A 25,624-nucleotide genomic window follows, 5' to 3' on the forward strand; every position below is an offset into this window, starting at 1 on the left:
ATGCACACCTTATGGTATTATGCATCATACATAATAAGGCAGATACTCTTGGAAGTGAGCAGGTATGATTTTGTATCGCTGTATTGTGACTGAAGGAAGATCACAACTTGGATTAACAACCATGGATATACATTCTATCAAAAGAGCAGGCAGGTGGGCAGAGGGGGTGGGGTGGGGGGGCTCTGTTGGTAAAAAATGAAATCAAATCCTTAGAAAGAGGTGACATAGCATCAGAAGATGTAGAATCCTTATTGGTAAACTTACGAACCTGCAAGGGTAAAAAAAAACGTCTGAACAGTAGCCAGGATACAAATTACGATGAAAGATAGAAAAAGCGTGGAAAGAGGACAATTTTACAATGGTCATGGAGGATTTCAGTATTTATTTATTTAAGCATTGAGCTGCAGCACAGAATAGGCCCTTCCCATCCTTGAGCCACGACACCCAACCATCCCCTGATTCAATTTATAATAGCCAATTAACCTACCAACTGGTGAGGTTTTGGACTGTGGGTGGAAAGTGGAGGGAAACCACACAGTCAGGAGAAAATGTACACAGTGGTGGGAATTGAACCCGGGTCGCTGGTACTACAAAGCATTGTGCTCACCACTACACTACAGTGCCACCCCATTTATCAGCAAACTGCACTTGAGCTCACTAGGGAAAAGGCAATTCTGGATTGGGTATTGTGTAATAAACCAGACTTAATTATGGAGCTTCAAGCAAAGGAAACCATGTGAAGCAACAGTCATAATATGGTAGAGTTTTAGATGGAGAAGTTAAAGTCAGATGTAACAGTAGTACAGTGGATTAAAGGGAACTGCAGAGGTACGAGAGAGGAGCTGGCTAAAGCTGATTGGAAGAGGACACTCGGTGATAGATCAGCCCTTTTATTTCTTCTACTAAAATGCATGACAATGCACACCCTGATACTGTATTCCATCTGCCATTTCTTTGTCCGTTCTCCTAATCTGTCTAAGTCCTTCTGTAGCCTCCCTGTTTGCTCTAAGCTACCTGCCTTTCCACCTATCTGAATATTGTCTGTAAATTTTGTAACAAAGCCATCAATTCCATCATCCAAATCATTGATATATAACATAAAAAGAATCAATTCCAACACTGACCACTGTGGAATACCACTAGTCAGCGGCAGGCTCCCTTTATTCACACCCTTTGCCTCCTACCATCAGCCACTGCTTTATCCATGCTAGAATCTTTCCTGTAATATCATTGGCTCATAGCTTGTTAAGCAGTCTCATATGTGGCACCTTGTCAAAGGCCTTCTGAACATCTAAGTACATAACATTAACTGATTCTCCTTTGTCTATCCAGCTTGTTATTTCTTCAAAGAATTCCAACAGCTTCATCAAGCAAGATTTTCCCTTAAGGAAACCATCCTGACTCCAGGTACCCCAAAATCATATCCTTAATAATCAACTCCAACACCTTCACAACCTCAGTGGTCAGACTACTTGGCCTATAATTTCCTTTCTTCTGTGTCTCTCCCTTCTTGAAGAGTGGAGTGACATTTGCAATTTTCCAATCTTCCAGAACCATTCCAGAATCTAGTGATTCAGGAAAGGTCATTACTAATGCCTCCACTATTTCTTCAGCCATTTCTTTCAGAACCTCTCTCAGAACTTTCAACAAGATCTTAATTCCCATCTTTCTCTCCTTTTCCCACATTCCTGGATTCTTCCATTATGCAGAGAGTTCTCAGTCTCCCTTCTGAATGCAATCAATAACTAAGTCTCCCGAACTCTGTGGGGTAGAGAATTTCAAACATTCACTACCATCTAGTGAAGAAATTTCTCATTTCTTTTCTAAATGACCTGCCCCTTATTCTGAGATTCTGTGACCCTTTGTAATCCCTCTAAGAATTTTGTATGCTCAATGAGGCCACAACTTATCCTTTTATACACTTAGGAATAGAAGCCTAACCTACTTAATCTCTGCTCAGGTGACAGACATATCATCCAAGGAAGAGCAAACACAAGAAAATCTGCAGATGCTGGAAATCCCAGCAACACACTCAAAATGCTGGAGGATCTCAGCAGGCCAGGCCACATCTATGGAAAGGAGTAAACAGTCGAAGTTTCGAGCTGAGACTATTCATCAGGACTGGGAAAAAAAAGATGAGAAGTCGCTTATTTTTTTTCCAGTCCTGATGAAGGGTCTCACCCCAAAACATTGACTGTTCGCTCTTTTCCATAGCTGTCGTCTGGCCTGCTGAGTTCTTCCAGCATGTTGTATGTGTTGTTTTCTATAGCAAGTACATTGTTTTTCAGAGAGAGACCAAGACTTCACCCAGTACATAGAGACCGTGGGATCTGGTCCCTCTAAGGTTGTAGAAGGACACCCTTTAATGCTGTACTCAAATCTCACGTTAAAAGACAACACACCATTGGCTTATTTACCTAGTGTGTCTTCACATTAACTTTCAGTGACTGGCACTTAAGGACACCTAGATCCTTTTGAGCACCAATGATTCACAGTCTCAAAGCACTTGAAAAGAAATGAGTATTCCTGGTTTGTCACATTTTTATGTCTGCCGTGTAGATGCCCATTCACTAAGTTCATGGAAGCCTCTTTGCAACATCAGTACTCACTTCCCCACGTAGGTGAGTGCCATTGGAAAACTTGAACATGTTACATTTGGTCCCACCAGACAAAGTGTTGGTGTCCAAAGTGCAGAGGAATCCACAATACAGGCTATAAAAGAAACAGTGTTGTGGGAGTGTGGACTGAATGCTGTAAAGATGGCTGAGATAGGCATTCACATCTTCCATCACCAGTGTTCTGCTAATCACAGCAGGACAGACAGACAGACATCTGCTCAGACGAACGGCATTCTCAGTGAGCTTCGACGAATGGAGAGATTTCTCTGAATGATGATGAAATGTCCGAGCTGACCCCAAAGTAGTTTCGGTAATAAATCCCCAAACTAAGACCTATTGCATTATCATCCAAAGGGTGCTGACCACCTTCTGATGGGGTACATTTCTCAGCAGTATGTCGATGGTACAATATAGCCGAAGCTGCACTGGGAGTGACATTGACATTCTGTAGTGTGTAGGGATGTTTCAGTGTTTGCTGTGGACATAATAAGATCCCAACCTTGCTCGGAGATTGCGGTTACAATTCAAGTTTACCATCACTGGCATGTGTACACTGGGTGTAGATGTCATGAAAATCAGCTTTATTTGCAGCAGCACAGTACATCACAAATGTGACAAACGTAAGTTAGCACAAACTTATATTAACATAAATTATGGACAGTGTACTTGAGAAAATAAATGTAGCAACATCATTGCAAGCTGGGAGAGAGAGAGGGTTTCTCAGCCTAGTTCAAGAACCTGATGGCGGTGGGCAGGAAGCTGTTGTTGACCTGAGGCTTCTGTAGCTCCTGCCTGACGAGAAGAAGACATGGCTGAGACAGTGGAAATCCTTCACCTTCCTGAGATATTACCTCTTGTAGATGGCCTCAATGGTGGGAAGAGCTGAACCCATGATCCAACTGGCTCGGTCCACCACTCTCTGAAACCTCTTGCATGGGAGTTTCAACAACAGGCCATGATACCACCAGTCAGAATGTTTTTCACTGTACATCTGCGGAAGTTTATTACAGTCTTTGATGACATGCCAAATTTCCTTAACATTCAAAGTTCATTTATTATCAAAGTACATATCTCATATGCAACCTTGAGATTCGTCTTCTCAGAAACTTTCTCAGGAAAATTCAAACTTCTCAGAAAGTAGAGACATTGGGAGATTCAGATGTGGGTTACTGGAGCTGTGGGGCAGAAACTCCACCAGCGTGCCACTGTTCCAATTTGAATTGAGGGAGCACGGTGACTTTGGATCCACAGAATGCTCAAAGCTCTTCACACCCACACAGTCACCTGATGTAGAGGCTGAATTTATTACCTGCTTAAGTTGAAGTTTTACCTGCCCCCGTTAAGAGGATGTAAAAGATCTCACTTTATATATCCAGAAGGGACATGCTCCTCCTGATCTGCACAATATTTCTCTCTCAACAATTCTCACTGAAAACATCATTGTATCCTGGGTTTCTCACCATGTTCTCTGCAGGATCTTGCTGTGCATCTCTCACTCACCTATGTCTTTCACAGCTTTGTCTGTGAAGAGCATTGTGCATTCTAAGGATTCAGAGTCGCTTTTACAGCATGAGCTTTGTCCTTGAAGTGCTTCTGCCTAGACTTGAGGCACTTTGGAAGGTGTCCCGGATCTCCCCAGTCCCAGTTTTAAAACTTCGAAGTTACAACAATAGCTACAACAGGAGCTACATGATTCAGTAATAGCAAGTGATCTGTGAAGAGTGTTACCTACTTGGCTGGTGGTGATGTGCTAAATGAAGCTCTGTGTTTAGCTGAGCATGATTAATGTGGTCTCTTCATCTTGTGATAACATTTTAGCTGAAAAACATCAGAAAAAAGACCAGGAACAGGTCAGACCAAAACTGTTCCTAATACAGTGAGAACACGGATGTCCCTAATCTCCTGTCCATGGTCCTGCCAATTCTTTATATTCCTTGTATTTCATGAGTATAAAAATCTATCAGGCAGCCTTGACTATGCCTTCTGTAGGGAACTCCAACGGTTTGTTGTCAACGAATTTCTTTCATCTCAGACCTAAATCCTGATACTTTGGCCTCTAAAGTCTAAACTTCCATACAGTAAAACAGTATATCAGTGTCTATCCTTCTACTTTCAGTGAAATCGCTGTCACATTCTTAGAGCAAATCAACTAAACTACATGTTCCAATTTCCATTGTTCTCAAGCACAAATCTCATAATCAAGCACATATCAGTTAATTCTTGTTAATTATTAGCTATTGTTGATTATTATATCTGAAGTTAATTACTGTATATCAAATCATTTATCATTGTCACATGTACCGAGACTCAGTGAAAAGCTGTTGTTTGGAGCCATCATTCAGACAGCTCATCCTGTACATAGTTAAAACAAAGACAGATTTCAGAATATAGTATTGCAGGTAGAGTGAGAATCAGGAGATCATCTGAGGGGTGCATTGAAGAGTCTGATAACAGTGGGATAGACGCTGTCCTTAAGTCTGTGCTTCATATGCTCGAGCTTTTGTACCTTTTGCCTGATAGAAGAGAGAATAACTGGGCTGAGAGAAATTTGAGATTATGTTGGCTGCTTTCTGGTGGCAGGAGGTGTAGACAGAGTCAGTGAAGGGGCAGCAGGTTTGTGTGTTGGACTGGGTTGCTTTCAGGACTTTTTGCCAATTTTTGTGTCCTTGTGCAGTCACTTCTGTCTTGAATGCTTTGCTGTGGAAATTGCCATTGGGAGGGTGTGCTGGTGCGGAGAAGGTGTTTTGAATCAGATGTGTGACAGGCAGAAGCAATAAAAATGAAAAATAAATACCTGCACCTGTTGAAAATCTGAAAGATAAATTGAATTATTAGTGAAATGAATCTCTTTATTTTCTGTTTTGAATATGGTATTGTTGGCATGGCTACCACATACTGTCCCGAGGCAGTGAGAATGATTTACCTCCTCAGAGGATGAGTCAACCAGGTTGGTGTGTGGTAGGTCAGAATGAAGAGGGTCAAGATGCTCCTTTCTTAAAGTGAATCACATCATTACCCCAACTGCGTTGTGGCTATTTGTTGACCTGTGCTGTTAGCCTTGGGTTGGCAGATACATTTTACACTGAAGTCCCTGGTGCCAGCCACCATGGTGGGAAGTGATTGCCAATTCATGCTTTTCATTGATGGGCAGAGTCATGAACTGAACCAGAGGTTGGACATCTGCTGGACCCATTCATCCAATCCTATGTTCAATGTATTATAAGAGACAGCAGAAGAGATCAGCAAGCATGGTCGTAGGGATGCAGGGTTACAATTTAATTAACAGACCAGAGTTGTTGAGGTCCTTTCCCTTAGACCAAAGAAAGCTACAAGGAAATTTGAAAGGGGTTCAAAATTATTACAGGTTTAAATAGAACAAATAAAGAGCTTTGATTGCCAAAGAAAATAGATGTTTAAGAATGTTCAGGAGATGACATGAAGGAAAACGTTTTTACACAAGTAGTCAATGTTTGGGATATACTGTCTTTTGTGATGGTGGGAACATTTTCAATTGATGGCTTCCAAAGGGAATGGACAAACAGCTGCTATAAGAATAAAATAGTACTGGTGCGAAGAAAGGCCAGGGAAGTGGGTAAATTGAGATTTAATGGGCTGAATGGCCTTCATCTGTGCTATGCTAGCCTATGATTCAAAAAGAAGTGGGGGAAACAATTACAAGCTTGTGTGATGTGGCGTTTTTTAACTTAAGCCTCTTTCATCATTTCTAGTAATCCCAATTTAAAATGTATTCTGACCGTACAAAAAATTCCATTGTGCTGATATGCACTGTCATGCCAAGTTATGAGTAGGCTCATTAAACATTGATATTAATGGAAATGTTTGGAAAGCCCACTGCCTAAAGGAGTGTGAAAAATTGCTGTAAAGCTGCAAAATTGAATTTTGAGAGCAGGTTATCAGACTTTAACAGACGTGATTGGTAAATAGCAAATCCAGAGTTCTTTTTCAATTCAACGGGAATTTTCAGTTTGTAAACGCTGTGAATGTAAGTTTTTGTTTTGCTTTAAATCTGGAATGAATTGCAGTTTTGGTTGATGACTTTTTTTAATTAGAATTCCAAATCCCACTTGCAGGATTACAATCCACAAAACAGGATTGCAACAAGAGTGAAAGGGAAGGAGAGAAAGGGGAGCAGGTCAAGGGTCACCGAGGCTAAAGCTTAATGGCTAACAAGTGCCGAGTGTTAACCCAATCTCCTGCTCTGGATTCCCAGCCTGCAGTAAAGAGATGTTTAAACTTTAGTGTTGAGGCTGTACCAACTCAGATTGAGAGGAAGAAGAAAATGTAGAAGACTAAACCGGAAGTATTCACCATTACATTCAAACTCATTTCTCCTTATCTTCTCAAGGGCTTTCTTTACTTCAAGTTTAGCATGAAATTGCGTCCTTAAATCTAATGTCATACTCAATGTACAGGTGATCCTTTTAAGTCTATTGTCCTTGCACTCAATTCACAGCAAACTCCTTTAAATCTACTGTATTACTTTGTGGGCAGATTTCCTCCTTCAAAGTGACAAGTTGTCCATGTAGGATCAGGAAGGGGAAATTTCTTTATTCAGAGCATAGTGAACCCTTGGGATTTTCAATCTGATGGGGATGAGGCTCAGTCACCGAGTATATTCCACTTGACTGGTATTTATAGGTTATTGGATATCAAGTAAATCAAGAGATTTGGGGTTGATGTGGGAGAGTGTCGTTGCAGTAAAAAATCAGCCATGATTTTGTTTGTTGGCAGAGTAGGCACGTGGGCTGAATGCCCTTCATCTGCCTGTTGTTCTAATGCAGCTACTGTATGGTGGCACTGATGGGATGGCCGCTGACAAAGGGGTGCGTTCAACTCGGGGAAGAGTGGGATTGAGGTCACAAGTCAAGAAACCCTGAGGCTAAAAGTGAAGCAGATGCCTGGGCAACAGTGGAGACCTCAGACAAGGAAGCAACTTCAGCCCAGGACCAAATGCAGGTCAAAAGAAGGCGGCCTTCAAGTAGCACCACCTCTGAGCCCTCCCTGGAGAAACCGTTCAGAGACTTTTTTGTTTGCCCAGTCCTAAACTAGCCGATGTTCTCAGGTTGGATTTATGGTGCATTTCCTGCCATACACTGCAGAATATTCCATTTCTTTAGTAGCGGTGATGTTGTTTGTGTACTGTATTCAAGGAAGAAACTTTTGTTTATTTTGTAAAATGACTGTAACTACACTGAAGAAGTACATTTAATCACATCAGCACACTGAGGTCATACAAGGGAAAAGCAGTCACAGTAAAGTGTTACATTTAGAGAGAAAGTGAAGTGCAGGCAGACAGTCCGGTGCATGGCCATCATAAGGTAGACTGTCAGATCATTTCACTGTATAAAAGGCACATACTTAAAACAGCAAGCGAGAAGCTGTCCTTGAACCTGATGGTACGTGCTTTAAGGCTTTTGTGTTGTCTGCCCAATGGAATGGGAGAGAAGAGAAAATATTCAGGACGTGGGGTCTTTGATTATGCTGGCTGCTTGACTGAGGCAACAGAAAATTTAGAAAGAGTTCATGGAGGGGAGACAGGGAGAGGAGTGGTAATGGGGAAAAAGCTGTTGTTGAACCTTGGGGCATGAGTCTTCAGGCTCCTGTACCTTCAGCCCTACAGCACTATTGAGAAGAGAGCACGGTGGGGATCCTTGATGATGGACGTTGCCTTCCTCAGGTATTGCCCCTTGTAGATGTCCTCAGTGGCAGGGAGAGTTGCACCCACAATGAGATTTGCTGAGTTCATCACTCTTTGTAGCTGCTTATGTTCCTGTGATTGGAGTTTCCATACCAGTCTGTGATGCACCCGGTCGGAATACGGCCCACAGTCTTTCCAGGCTACACCAGGCTCTGAAAGTGTATAAAAGGAGGGTGAATGCTAAATGCTTTATACACATTAACACTGCCTTGGAGGCTATTGATGCAAAGATGCATGTTGACCAGCAGGCATAAAGACTTGTAGGTGATGCTGAAACGATAATATTGATTCATTCAAAATGAGATAAAATAGTTGGAAAATAACAACTGCGTAACTGGAATCATACTGTTTGTAAGTACAGTGGAACAGAATCAAATCCTCTAAGCTAACGACAGGATTTAATTAGATACCAATTACAGTACCTTGCTCTGACTGTATCTATGAGGTATTGTTCCACATAAAACTCCTCTTAATGTTAGTTTAGCTCAGTTCATACCCATCCCTGAATTCTAATATTCACCCCCTGTACCAAATCATTCTTACTACCGCTCAAACATCCCCCACCCAATGTCAAATTATTCTTACCACTGAGATAAAACATTCCACCCTATATCAGAATACTCTTACCTCTGAGATCAAACATTTCTCCCATATCAGACCATTCTTAACACTGAGATCAAACATTCCCCCCATATCAGATCATTCTTACCACTGAGATCAAACATTCCCCCTGTATCAAATCATTCTTACCACTGAGATCAAACATTCCCCCCATATCAAATCATTATTACCACTGAGATCAAACATTCCCCCTGAATCAAATCATTGTTACCACTGAGATCAAACTTTCCCCATATCAGATCATTCTTACCAATGAGATCAAACATTTGCCCCATATCAGGACATTATTACCCCTGAGATCAAACATTCCCCCTCTTTCTGATCATTATTACCACTGAGATAAATCATTCCCACTGTATCAGATTATTCTTAACACTGAGATCAAACATTCCCCACTGTATCAGATCATTCATACCAGTGAGATCAAACATTCGCCCCATATCAGGTCATTCTTCCCACTGAGATCAAACATTCCCCCCCATATCAGATAATTCTTAACACTAAGATCAAACATTCCTCCATATCAGATAATTCTCACCACCGAAATCAAATATTACCCCTCATATCAGATCATTCTTACAACTAAGTTCAAACATTCCCCCATATCATATCATTCTGACCACCGAGATCAATCATTCCAACCGTATCAGATCATTCTTACCACTGAGATCAAACATTCCCCCATATCAGATCATTCTTACCACTGAGATCAAACATTCCCCCATATCAGATCATTCTTACCACTGAGATCAAACATTCCCCCCACTATCAGATCATTCTTACCACTGAGATCAAACATTCTCCCCCATATCAGATCATTCTTACCACTGAGATCAAACATTCCCCCTGTATCAGATTATTCTTTCCAATGAGATCAAACATTCCCCGATAAAAGATCATTCTTACCACTGAGATCAAACATTCTCCCCCATATCAGATCTTTCTTACCACCGAGATCAAACATTCCCCTCTGTATCAGATTATTCTTTCCAATGAGATCAAACATTCCCCGATAAAAGATCATTCTTACCACTGAGATCAAACATTCCCCACTGTATCAGATCTTTCTTACCACTGAGATCAAACATTCCCCCATATCAGATAATTCTCACCACCGAAATCAAATATTACCCCTCATATCAGATCATTCTTACCACTGAGATCAAACATTCCCACATATCAGATCATTATTACCACTGAGATCAAACATTCCCCCATATCAGATCTTTCTTACCACTGTGATCAAACATTCTCCCCCATATCTGATCATTCTTACCACTGAGATCACACATTCCCCTCTGTATCAGATCATTCTTTCCAATGAGATCAAACATTCCCCGATAAAAGATCATTCTTACCACAGAGATCAAACATTCCCCCCAATATCAGATCATTCTTACCAGTGAGATCAAACAGTACCACTATATCAGACCATTCTTTCCAATGAGATCAAACATTCCCCCTGTATCAGATAATTCTTACCAATGAGATCAAAAGTTGAATCCCATATCAGATCATTCTTACCACTGAGATCCAACATTCCCTCCAATATCAGACCATTCTTTCAAATGAGATGAAACATTCCCCCATGTCAGTTCATTCCTACCACTGAGTTCAAACATTCCCTCTTGTATCAGATCATTCCTACCTCTGTGATCAAACATTCCCCCCATATCAGATCATGCTTACCACCGAGATTAAACATTCCCCCCTTTATCAGATCATTCTTACCACTGAGATCACACATTCCCCCTGTATAAGATAATTCTTACCAGTGAGATCAAACATTCCCCCTGTATCAGATTGTTCATTCCAATGAGATCAAACATTCTCCCCATATCAGATCATTCTTACCACTGAGATCAATCATTCCCCCTGTATCAGAACATTCTTACCACTGAGATCAAACATTCCCCCGTATCAGAACATTCTTACCACTGAGATCAAACATTCCCCCTGTATCAGATCGTTCTTAACACTGAGATCAAACATTCCCCCTGTATCAGAACATTCTTACCACTGAGATCAAACATTCCCCCTGTATCAGTTCGTTCTTAACACTGAGATCAAACATTCCCCCCATATCCGATCATCTTTACCACTGAGATCAAAAACTCCCCCCTTTATCAGATCATTGTTACCACTGAGATCACACATTCCCCCCCATATCATATAATTATTACCACTCAGTTCAAACATTCCCCCATATCAGATAATTCTTACCAATGAGATCAATCTTTGAATCCCATATTAGATCATTCTTACCACTAAGATCAAACATTCCCCCATATCAGATCATTCTTACCACTGAGATCACACATTCCCCCTGTATCAGATCATTCTTTCCAATGAGATCAACCATTCCCCCCTTTATCAGATCATTCTTACCACTGAGATCACACATTCCCCCCCATATCATATAATTATTACCACTCAGTTCAAACATTCCCCCATATCAGATAATTCTTACGAATGAGATCAATCTTTGAATCCCATATTAGATCATTCTTACCAGTGAGATCAAACATTCCCTCCAATATCAGATCATTCTTACCACCGAGATGAAACACTCCCCCACATAACTGATCATTTTTACCAGTGAGATCAAACATTCCCCCCATATCATATCATTCTTACCACTGAAATCAAACATTCCCCCAGTATCGTAACATTTTTACCACTGAGATCAAACATTCCCCCATAGCAGATCATTCTTACCACTGAGATCACACATTCCCCCTGTATCAGATCATTCTTCCCACTGAGATCACACATTCCCCCTGTAACAGATAATTCTTTCCAATGAGATCAACCATTCCCCCATAAAAGATCATTCTTACCACTGAGATTAAACATTCCCCCTGTATCAGAATACTCTTATCATGGAGATCAAACATTCCCCCTGTATCAGATCATTCTTACCACTGAGATCAAACATTCCCCCTGTATCAGATCATTCTTACCACTGAGTTCAAACATTCCCCCTGTATCAGATCATTCTTACCACTGAGATCACACATTCCCCCCATATCATATAATTATTACCACTCAGTTCAAACATTCCCCCATATCAGATAATTCTTACGAATGAGATCAATCTTTGAATCCCATATTAGATCATTTTTACCAGTGAGATCAAACATTCCCCCCATATCATATCATTCTTACCACTGAAATCAAACATTCCCCCAGTATCGGATCATTTTTACCACTGAGATCAAACATTCCCCCCTGTATCAGATCATTCTTACCACTGAGATCACACATTCCCCCCCATATCATATAATTATTACCACTCAGTTCAAACATTCCCCCATATCAGATAATTCTTACGAATGAGATCAATCTTTGAATCCCATATTAGATCATTCTTACCAGTGAGATCAAACATTCCCTCCAATATCAGATCATTCTTACCACCGAGATGAAACACTCCCCCACATAACTGATCATTTTTACCAGTGAGATCAAACATTCCCCCCATATCATATCATTCTTACCACTGAAATCAAACATTCCCCCAGTATCGGATCACTTTTACCACTGAGATCAAACATTCCCCCCATATCAGATCATTCTTTCCAATGAGATCAACCATTCCCCCATAAAAGATCATTCTTACCACTGAGATCAAACATTCCCCCTGTATCAGAACATTCTTACCACTGAGATCAAACATTCCCCCTGTATCAGTTCGTTCTTAACACTGAGATCAAACATTCCCCCTGTATCAGATCATTCTTACCACTGAGTTCAAACATTCCCCCTGTATCAGATCATTCTTACCACTGAGATCACACATTCCCCCCATATCATATAATTATTACCACTCAGTTCAAACATTCCCCCATATCAGATAATTCTTACGAATGAGATCAATCTTTGAATCCCATATTAGATCATTTTTACCAGTGAGATCAAACATTCCCCCCATATCATATCATTCTTACCACTGAAATCAAACATTCCCCCAGTATCGGATCATTTTTACCACTGAGATCAAACATTCCCCCCTGTATCAGATCATTCTTACCACTGAGATCACACATTCCCCCCCATATCATATAATTATTACCACTCAGTTCAAACATTCCCCCATATCAGATAATTCTTACGAATGAGATCAATCTTTGAATCCCATATTAGATCATTCTTACCAGTGAGATCAAACATTCCCTCCAATATCAGATCATTCTTACCACCGAGATGAAACACTCCCCCACATAACTGATCATTTTTACCAGTGAGATCAAACATTCCCCCCATATCATATCATTCTTACCACTGAAATCAAACATTCCCCCAGTATCGGATCACTTTTACCACTGAGATCAAACATTCCCCCCATATCAGATCATTCTTTCCAATGAGATCAACCATTCCCCCATAAAAGATCATTCTTACCACTGAGATCAAACATTCCCCCTGTATCAGAACATTCTTACCACTGAGATCAAACATTCCCCCTGTATCAGTTCGTTCTTAACACTGAGATCAAACATTCCCCCCATATCCGATCATCTTTACCACTGAGATCAAAAACTCCCCCCTTTATCAGATCATTGTTACCACTGAGATCACACATTCCCCACCATATCATATAATTATTACCACTCAGTTCAAACATTCCCCCATATCAGATAATTCTTACCAATGAGATCAATCTTTGAATCCCATATTAGATCATTCTTACCACTAAGATCAAACATTCCCCCATATCAGATCATTCTTACCACTGAGATCACACATTCCCCCTGTATCAGATCATTCTTTCCAATGAGATCAACCATTCCCCCCTTTATCAGATCATTCTTACCACTGAGATCACACATTCCCCCCCATATCATATAATTATTACCACTCAGTTCAAACATTCCCCCATATCAGATAATTCTTACGAATGAGATCAATCTTTGAATCCCATATTAGATCATTCTTACCAGTGAGATCAAACATTCCCTCCAATATCAGATCATTCTTACCACCGAGATGAAACACTCCCCCACATAACTGATCATTTTTACCAGTGAGATCAAACATTCCCCCCATATCATATCATTCTTACCACTGAAATCAAACATTCCCCCAGTATCGTAACATTTTTACCACTGAGATCAAACATTCCCCCATAGCAGATCATTCTTACCACTGAGATCACACATTCCCCCTGTATCAGATCATTCTTCCCACTGAGATCACACATTCCCCCTGTAACAGATAATTCTTTCCAATGAGATCAACCATTCCCCCATAAAAGATCATTCTTACCACTGAGATTAAACATTCCCCCTGTATCAGAATACTCTTATCATGGAGATCAAACATTCCCCCTGTATCAGATCATTCTTACCACTGAGATCAAACATTCCCCCTGTATCAGATCATTCTTACCACTGAGTTCAAACATTCCCCCTGTATCAGATCATTCTTACCACTGAGATCACACATTCCCCCCCATATCATATAATTATTACCACTCAGTTCAAACATTCCCCCATATCAGATAATTCTTACGAATGAGATCAATCTTTGAATCCCATATTAGATCATTTTTACCAGTGAGATCAAACATTCCCCCCATATCATATCATTCTTACCACTGAAATCAAACATTCCCCCAGTATCGGATCATTTTTACCACTGAGATCAAACATTCCCCCCTGTATCAGATCATTCTTACCACTGAGATCACACATTCCCCCCCATATCATATAATTATTACCACTCAGTTCAAACATTCCCCCATATCAGATAATTCTTACGAATGAGATCAATCTTTGAATCCCATATTAGATCATTCTTACCAGTGAGATCAAACATTCCCTCCAATATCAGATCATTCTTACCACCGAGATGAAACACTCCCCCACATAACTGATCATTTTTACCAGTGAGATCAAACATTCCCCCCATATCATATCATTCTTACCACTGAAATCAAACATTCCCCCAGTATCGGATCACTTTTACCACTGAGATCAAACATTCCCCCCATATCAGATCATTCTTTCCAATGAGATCAACCATTCCCCCATAAAAGATCATTCTTACCACTGAGATTAAACATTCCCCCTGTATCTGATCATTCTTACCACTGAGATCAAACATTCCCCCCTTTATCAGATCATTCTTACCAATGAGATCAAACATTCCCTCCAATATCAGATCATTCTTAACAGTGAGATCAAACAGTCCCACTATATCAGACCGTTCTTTCCAATGAGATGAAACATTCCCCCATAACAGATCATTCTTACCACTGAGATCAAACATTCACCCCATATCCGATCATTCTTACAACTGAGATCAATCATTTCCCCCTTTATCAGATCATTCTTACCACTGAGATCAAACATTCCCCACTGTATCAGATCATTCCTACCACTGAGATCAAGAATTCCCCCCTTTATCATATCATTCTTACCACTGAGATCAAACATTCCCCCATATCAGATGATTCTTACCACTGATATCAAACATTCCACAATATCAGATCATTTTACCACTGAGATCAAACATTCCCCCCCCCGTTTGATATTATTATTACCACTCAGTTCAAACATTCCCACCATATCAGATCATTCTTACCACTGAGATAACACATTCCCCCTGTATCAGATAATTCTTAAAACTGAGATCAAACATTCCCACTGTACAAGATCATTCTTACCACTGAGATCAAACAGACCCTCTGTATCAGATCATTCTTGCCACTGAGATCAAACATTCCCCCCTTTATCAGATCATTCTTACCACTGAGATCAAACATTCCCTCCAATATCAGATCATTCTTACCACTGAGATCAAACATTCCCCCCATATCAGCTCATTCTTACCACTGAGATCAAACATTCCCCCCTTTATCAGATCATTCTTACCACTGAGATCAAACATTCCCTCCAATATCAGATCATTCTTACCACTGAGATTAAACATTCCCCCCATATCAGATCGTTCTAACCACTGAGATCAAACATTCCCCCCAATATCAGATCATTCGTACCACTGAGATCAAACATTCCCCCCAATATCCGATCATTCTTACCACTGAGATCAAACATTCCCCCTGTATCAGATCATTCTTTCCAATGAGATAAACCATTCCCCCATAAAAGATCAATCTTACCACTGAGATTAAACTTTCCCCCCATATCAGATCATTCTTACCACTGAGATCAAACATTCCCTCCAATGTCAGATCATTCTTACCACTGAGATCACACATTCCCCCTGTATTAGATAATTCTTACCACTGAGATCAAACATTTCCCCCATATCAGATCATTCTTACCACTGAGATCAAACTTTGAATCCCATGTCAGATCATTCTTACCACTAAGATCACACATTCCCCCTGTATTAGATAATTCTTACCACTGAGATCAAACATTCCCCCCTGTATCAGATCATTCTTACCACTGAGATCAAACATTCCCCCCTGTATCAGATCATTCTTACCACTGAGATCAGACATTCCCCCCATATCAGATCATTCTTAACACTGAGATCAAACATTCCCCCCCCATAACCGATCATTCTTACCACTGAGATCACACATTCCCCCTGTATTAGATAATTCTTACCACTGAGATCAGACATTCCCCCCATATCAGATCATTCTTAACACTGAGATCAAACATTCCCCCCCCATAACCGATCATTCTTACCACTGAGATCACACATTCCCCCTGTATTAGATAATTCTTACCACTGAGATCAGACATTCCCCCCATATCAGATCATTCTTAACACTGAGATCAAACATTCCCCCCCCATAACCGATCATTCTTACCACTGAGATCACACATTCCCCCTGTATTAGATAATTCTTACCACTGAGATCAAACATTCCCCCTGTATCAGATCATTCTTACCACAGAGATTAAACATTCCCCCTGTGTCAGATCATTCTTACCACTGAGATCAAACATTCCCCCCATATCAGATCAATCTTACCACTGAGATCATTCATTTCCCCCTATATCAGACCATTCTTACCAATGAGATCAAACTTTGAATCCCATATCAGATCATTCTTACCACTGAGATCCAACATTCCCCCATATCAGATCATTCTCACCACTGAGATCACACATTCCCCCTGTATTAGATAATTCTTACCACTGAGATCAAACAATCCCCACTGTATATGATCATTCTAACCACTGAGATCAAAGATTCCCCCATATCAGATCATTCTTACCACTGAGATCACACATTCCCCCTGTATAAGATAATTCTTACCACTGAGATCAAACATTCCCCCTGTATCATATCATTCTTACCACTGAAATCAAACATTCCCCCAGTATCGGATCATTTTTACCACTGAGATCAAACATTCCCCCCATATCAGATCATTCTTACCACTGAGATCACACATTCCCCCTGTATCAGATCATTCTTTCCAATGAGATCAACCATTCCCCCATAAAAGATCATTCTTACCACTGAGATTAAACATTCCCCCTGTATCTGATCATTCTTACCACTGAGATCAAACATTCCCCCCAAGATCAGATAATTCTTACCACTGAGATCAAACATTCCCCCCAATATCCGATCATTCTTACCACTGAGATCAAACATTCCCCCTGTATCAGATCATTCTTTCCAATGAGATAAACCATTCCCCCATAAAAGATCAATCTTACCACTGAGATTAAACTTTCCCCCCATATCAGATCATTCTTTCCACTGAGATCAAACATTCCCTCCAATGTCAGATCATTCTTACCACTGAGATCAAACATCCCCAATATCAGATCATTCTTACCACTGAGATCACACATTCCCCCTGTATTAGATAATGCTTACCACTGAGATCAAACATTCCCCCTGTATCAGATCATTCTTACCACTGAGATCAAACATCCCCCCAATATCAGATCATTCTTACCACTGAGATCAAACATTCCCCCTTTATCAGATCATTCTTACCACTGAGATCAAACATCCCCCCAATATCAGATCATTCTTACCAGTGAGATCAAACATTCCCCCTTTATCAGATCATTCTTACCACTGAGATCAAACATTCCCCCTGTACAAGGTCATTCTTAACAGTGAGATCAAACAGTCCCCCTGTATCAGATCATTCTTACCACTGAGATCAAACATTCTCCCCTATATCAGATCTTTCTTACCACTGAGATCAAACATTCTCCCCTGTATCAGATCATTCTTACCACTGAGATCAAACATACCACCTGTATCAGATCATTCTTTCCACTGAGATCAGACATTCCCCCTGTATTTGATCATTCCTACCACTGTGATCAAACGTTCCCCCTGTATCATGTCTTTCTTACCACTGAGATCAAACATTCCCCCCGTTTATCAGAACATTCTTTCCACTGAGATCAGACATTCCCCCTGTATCAGATAACTCTTATCACTGAGCTCAAACATTCCCCACCATATCTGATCATTATTACCAGTGAGATCAAACATTCCCCCTGTATCTCATCATTCTTACTACTGAGAACAAACATTCCCCCATATCAGATCATTCCCACCACTGAGATCAAACATTCCCCCCTTTATCAGATCATTCCCACCACAGAGATCAAACATTCCCTCCAATATCAGATCATTCTTACCGCTGAGATCAATCATTCCCCACCATATCTGATCATTATTAACACTGAGACCAAACATTCCCCCAAGTATCAATTCATTCTTTCCACTGAGATCAAACATTCCCCCCTCTGTAAGTTCATTCTTTCCAATGAGTTCCAACATTCACCCCATATCAGATCATTCTTACCACCGAGATCAAATATTCCCCCCATATCAGATCATTCCTACCACTGAGATCAAAAATTCCCTCCAATATCAGATCATTCTTACTACTGAGATCACACTTTCCCCCTGTATCAGATCATCCTTCCCACTGAGATCAAACATTCCCCCCTCTGTAAGTTCAGTCTTTCCAATGAGTTCCAACATTCACCCCATATCCGATCATTCTTATCAATCAGATACATTCCCCCCCATATCAGTTCATTCTTACCAATGAGATGAATCTTTCCCTCCCATATTAGATCATTCATACCACCGAGATCAAATATTCCCCCCATATCAGATCATTCGTACCACTGAGATCAAAAATTCCCCCATATCAGATCACTCTTACCACTGTGATCAATCATTCCCCCACATATCAGATCATTTTTATCAGTGAGATCAAACATTCCCCTGTTATCAAATCATTCTTACCACTGAGATCAAACATTCCCCATGTATCAGATCATTCTTCCCCCTGAGATCAAATATTCCCCCCATATCAGATCATTCTTACCACTGAGATCAAACATTCCCCGTATCAGATCATTCTTACCACTGAGATCTAATATTCCCCCCATATCAGATCATTGTTACCATTGTGATCAAACATTCCCTCCAATATCAGATCATTCTTACCACCAAGATCAAACATTCCCCCTGTATCAGATAACTTATCCCACTGAGATCAAACATTCCCACAGTATTCGATCATTCCTACCACTGTGATCAAACTTTCCCCCTGTATCAGGTCATTCTTACCACTGAGATCAAACATTCCCTCCAATATCAGATCGTTCTTACCACTGAGATCAAACATTCCCTCCAATATCAGATCATTCTTACCACTGAGATCAAACATTCCCGCCTGTATCAGATCATTCTTACCACTGAGATCAAACATTCCCCCCCAATATCAGATCATTCTTACCACTGAGATCAAACATTCCCCTCATATCAGATCATTCTTACCACTGAGATCAAACATTCCCCCCAATATCAGATCATTCTTTCCACTGAGATCAAACATTCCCCCCCAATATCAGATCATTCTTACCACTGAGATCAAACATTCCCCCCAATATCAGATCATTCTTACCGCTGAGATCAAACATTCCCCTCGAATATCAGATCGTTCTTACCACTGAGATCAAACATTCCCCCCAATATCAGATCGTTCTTACCACTGAGATCAAACATTCCCCCCAATATCAGATCATTCTTACCACTGAGATCAAACATTCCCCCTGTATCAGATCATTCTTACCACTGAGATCAAACATTCCCTCCAATATCACATCATTGCTACCACCGAGATCAAAAATTCCCCACTATATCTGATGATTATTACCAGTGAGATCAAACATTCCCCATTTTATCAGATCATTCTTACCACTGAGATCACACATTCACCCCATATCAGATCATTCTTACCACTGAGATCCAATATCCACCCCCATATCAGATCATTCTTACCACTGAGATCAAACATTCCCGACCATATCAGATAATTCTTACCACTGAGATCAGACATTCCCCCCGTATCAGATCATTCCTACCACTGAGATCACACATTCCCCCTGTGTCAGATCATTCTTTCCACTGAGATCAGACATTCCCCCTGTATTTGATCATTCCTACCACTGTGATCAAACGTTCCCCCTGTATCATGTCTTTCTTACCACTGAGATCAAACATTCCCCCCGTTTATCAGAACATTCTTTCCACTGAGATCAGACATTCCCCCTGTATCAGATCATTCTTTCCAATGAGATAAACCATTCCCCCATAAAAGATCAATCTTACCACTGAGATTAAACTTTCCCCCCATATCAGATCATTCTTTCCACTGAGATCAAACATTCCCTCCAATGTCAGATCATTCTTACCACTGAGATCAAACATCCCCAATATCAGATCATTCTTACCACTGAGATCACACATTCCCCCTGTATTAGATAATGCTTACCACTGAGATCAAACATTCCCCCTGTATCAGATCATTCTTACCACTGAGATCAAACATCCCCCCAATATCAGATCATTCTTACCACTGAGATCAAACATTCCCCCTTTATCAGATCATTCTTACCACTGAGATCAAACATCCCCCCAATATCAGATCATTCTTACCAGTGAGATCAAACATTCCCCCTTTATCAGATCATTCTTACCACTGAGATCAAACATTCCCCCTGTACAAGGTCATTCTTAACAGTGAGATCAAACAGTCCCCCTGTATCAGATCATTCTTACCACTGAGATCAAACATTCTCCCCTATATCAGATCTTTCTTACCACTGAGATCAAACATTCTCCCCTGTATCAGATCATTCTTACCACTGAGATCAAACATACCACCTGTATCAGATCATTCTTTCCACTGAGATCAGACATTCCCCCTGTATTTGATCATTCCTACCACTGTGATCAAACGTTCCCCCTGTATCATGTCTTTCTTACCACTGAGATCAAACATTCCCCCCGTTTATCAGAACATTCTTTCCACTGAGATCAGACATTCCCCCTGTATCAGATAACTCTTATCACTGAGCTCAAACATTCCCCACCATATCTGATCATTATTACCAGTGAGATCAAACATTCCCCCTGTATCTCATCATTCTTACTACTGAGAACAAACATTCCCCCATATCAGATCATTCCCACCACTGAGATCAAACATTCCCCCCTTTATCAGATCATTCCCACCACAGAGATCAAACATTCCCTCCAATATCAGATCATTCTTACCGCTGAGATCAATCATTCCCCACCATATCTGATCATTATTAACACTGAGACCAAACATTCCCCCAAGTATCAATTCATTCTTTCCACTGAGATCAAACATTCCCCCCTCTGTAAGTTCATTCTTTCCAATGAGTTCCAACATTCACCCCATATCAGATCATTCTTACCACCGAGATCAAATATTCCCCCCATATCAGATCATTCCTACCACTGAGATCAAAAATTCCCTCCAATATCAGATCATTCTTACTACTGAGATCACACTTTCCCCCTGTATCAGATCATCCTTCCCACTGAGATCAAACATTCCCCCCTCTGTAAGTTCAGTCTTTCCAATGAGTTCCAACATTCACCCCATATCCGATCATTCTTATCAATCAGATACATTCCCCCCCATATCAGTTCATTCTTACCAATGAGATGAATCTTTCCCTCCCATATTAGATCATTCATACCACCGAGATCAAATATTCCCCCCATATCAGATCATTCGTACCACTGAGATCAAAAATTCCCCCATATCAGATCACTCTTACCACTGTGATCAATCATTCCCCCACATATCAGATCATTTTTATCAGTGAGATCAAACATTCCCCTGTTATCAAATCATTCTTACCACTGAGATCAAACATTCCCCATGTATCAGATCATTCTTCCCCCTGAGATCAAATATTCCCCCCATATCAGATCATTCTTACCACTGAGATCAAACATTCCCCGTATCAGATCATTCTTACCACTGAGATCTAATATTCCCCCCATATCAGATCATTGTTACCATTGTGATCAAACATTCCCTCCAATATCAGATCATTCTTACCACCAAGATCAAACATTCCCCCTGTATCAGATAACTTATCCCACTGAGATCAAACATTCCCACAGTATTCGATCATTCCTACCACTGTGATCAAACTTTCCCCCTGTATCAGGTCATTCTTACCACTGAGATCAAACATTCCCTCCAATATCAGATCGTTCTTACCACTGAGATCAAACATTCCCTCCAATATCAGATCATTCTTACCACTGAGATCAAACATTCCCGCCTGTATCAGATCATTCTTACCACTGAGATCAAACATTCCCCCCCAATATCAGATCATTCTTACCACTGAGATCAAACATTCCCCTCATATCAGATCATTCTTACCACTGAGATCAAACATTCCCCCCAATATCAGATCATTCTTTCCACTGAGATCAAACATTCCCCCCCAATATCAGATCATTCTTACCACTGAGATCAAACATTCCCCCCAATATCAGATCATTCTTACCGCTGAGATCAAACATTCCCCTCGAATATCAGATCGTTCTTACCACTGAGATCAAACATTCCCCCCAATATCAGATCGTTCTTACCACTGAGATCAAACATTCCCCCCAATATCAGATCATTCTTACCACTGAGATCAAACATTCCCCCTGTATCAGATCATTCTTACCACTGAGATCAAACATTCCCTCCAATATCACATCATTGCTACCACCGAGATCAAAAATTCCCCACTATATCTGATGATTATTACCAGTGAGATCAAACATTCCCCATTTTATCAGATCATTCTTACCACTGAGATCACACATTCACCCCATATCAGATCATTCTTACCACTGAGATCCAATATCCACCCCCATATCAGATCATTCTTACCACTGAGATCAAACATTCCCGACCATATCAGATAATTCTTACCACTGAGATCAGACATTCCCCCCGTATCAGATCATTCCTACCACTGAGATCACACATTCCCCCTGTGTCAGATCATTCTTTCCACTGAGATCAGACATTCCCCCTGTATTTGATCATTCCTACCACTGTGATCAAACGTTCCCCCTGTATCATGTCTTTCTTACCACTGAGATCAAACATTCCCCCCGTTTATCAGAACATTCTTTCCACTGAGATCAGACATTCCCCCTGTATCAGATAACTCTTATCACTGAGCTCAAACATTCCCCACCATATCTGATCATTATTACCAGTGAGATCAAACATTCCCCCTGTATCTCATCATTCTTACTACTGAGAACAAACATTCCCCCATATCAGATCATTCCCACCACTGAGATCAAACATTCCCCCCTTTATCAGATCATTCCCACCACTGAGATCAAACATTCCCTCCAATATCAGATCATTCTTACCGCTGAGATCAATCATTCCCCACCATATCTGATCATTATTAACACTGAGACCAAACATTCCCCCAAGTATCAATTCATTCTTTCCACTGAGATCAAACATTCCCCCCTCTGTAAGTTCATTCTTTCCAATGAGTTCCAACATTCCCCCTGTATCAGATCATTCCTACCACTGAGATCAAAAATTCCCTCCAATATCAGATCATTCTTACTACTGAGATCACACTTTCCCACTGTATCAGATCATCCTTCCCACTGAGATCAAACATTCCCCCCTCTGTAAGTTCAGTCTTTCCAATGAGTTCCAACATTCACCCCATATCCGATCATTCTTATCAATCAGATACATTCACCCCCATATCAGTTCATTCTTACCAATGAGATGAATCTTTCCCTCCCATATTAGATCATTCATACCACCGAGATCAAATATTCCCCCCATATCAGATCATTCGTACCACTGAGATCAAAAATTCCCCCATATCAGATCACTCTTACCACTGTGATCAATCATTCCCCCACATATCAGATCATTTTTATCAGTGAGATCAAACATTCCCCTGTTATCAAATCATTCTTACCACTGAGATCAAACATTCCCCATGTATCAGATCATTCTTCCCCCTGAGATCAAATATTCCCCCCATATCAGATCATTCTTACCACTGAGATCAAACATTCCCCGTATCAGATCATTCTTACCACTGAGATCTAATATTCCCCCCATATCAGATCATTGTTACCATTGTGATCAAACATTCCCTCCAATATCAGATCATTCTTACCACCAAGATCAAACATTCCCCCTGTATCAGATAACTTATCCCACTGAGATCAAACATTCCCACAGTATTCGATCATTCCTACCACTGTGATCAAACTTTCCCCCTGTATCAGGTCATTCTTACCACTGAGATCAAACATTCCCTCCAATATCAGATCGTTCTTACCACTGAGATCAAACATTCCCTCCAATATCAGATCATTCTTACCACTGAGATCAAACATTCCCGCCTGTATCAGATCATTCTTACCACTGAGATCAAACATTCCCCCCCAATATCAGATCATTCTTACCACTGAGATCAAACATTCCCCTCATATCAGATCATTCTTACCACTGAGATCAAACATTCCCCCCAATATCAGATCATTCTTTCCACTGAGATCAAACATTCCCCCCCAATATCAGATCATTCCTACCACTGTGATCAAACTTTCCCCCTGTATCAGGTCATTCTTACCACTGAGATCAAACATTCCCTCCAATATCAGATCGTTCTTACCACTGAGATCAAACATTCCCTCCAATATCAGATCATTCTTACCACTGAGATCAAACATTCCCGCCTGTATCAGATCATTCTTACCACTGAGATCAAACATTCCCCCCCAATATCAGATCATTCTTACCACTGAGATCAAACATTCCCCCCAATATCAGATCATTCTTTCCACTGAGATCAAACATTCCCCCCCAATATCAGATCATTCTTACCACTGAGATCAAACATTCCCCCCAATATCAGATCATTCTTACCGCTGAGATCAAACATTCCCCTCGAATATCAGATCGTTCTTACCACTGAGATCAAACATTCCCCCCAATATCAGATCGTTCTTACCACTGAGATCAAACATTCCCCCCAATATCAGATCATTCTTACCACTGAGATCAAACATTCCCCCTGTATCAGATCATTCTTACCACTGAGATCAAACATTCCCTCCAATATCACATCATTGCTACCACCGAGATCAAAAATTCCCCACTATATCTGATGATTATTACCAGTGAGATCAAACATTCCCCATTTTATCAGATCATTCTTACCACTGAGATCACACATTCACCCCATATCAGATCATTCTTACCACTGAGATCCAATATCCACCCCCATATCAGATCATTCTTACCACTGAGATCAAACATTCCCGACCATATCAGATAATTCTTACCACTGAGATCAGA

The 25,624-nt window shown here is 40.6% G+C and overlaps 1 protein-coding gene and 1 long non-coding RNA gene across 4 annotated transcripts in view; one reads left to right on the forward strand and one right to left on the reverse strand.

Annotated features, from left to right (window-relative positions):
• LOC132398846 (protein ELFN1-like) overlaps positions 1-25,624 on the forward strand; it is a 560,645-nt gene that overhangs the window by 75,566 nt on the left and 459,455 nt on the right. The window lies entirely within an intron of this gene.
• LOC132399450 (uncharacterized) overlaps positions 7,827-25,624 on the reverse strand; it is a 225,518-nt gene continuing 207,720 nt past the window's right edge. For 2 of the 3 annotated variants that reach the window (XR_009514002.1, XR_009514003.1), the window contains exon 2: positions 7,827-8,489. This is a non-coding gene — a long non-coding RNA (uncharacterized LOC132399450). Of the gene's footprint in view, positions 8,490-11,470; positions 11,610-25,624 lie in introns of those variants that run through there. The other variant, XR_009514001.1, reaches the window with a different exon arrangement.

Source organism: Hypanus sabinus, chromosome 9, assembly GCF_030144855.1.
Source record: "Hypanus sabinus isolate sHypSab1 chromosome 9, sHypSab1.hap1, whole genome shotgun sequence".
In the NCBI taxonomy this organism is placed as follows: Eukaryota; Metazoa; Chordata; class Chondrichthyes; order Myliobatiformes; family Dasyatidae; genus Hypanus; species Hypanus sabinus.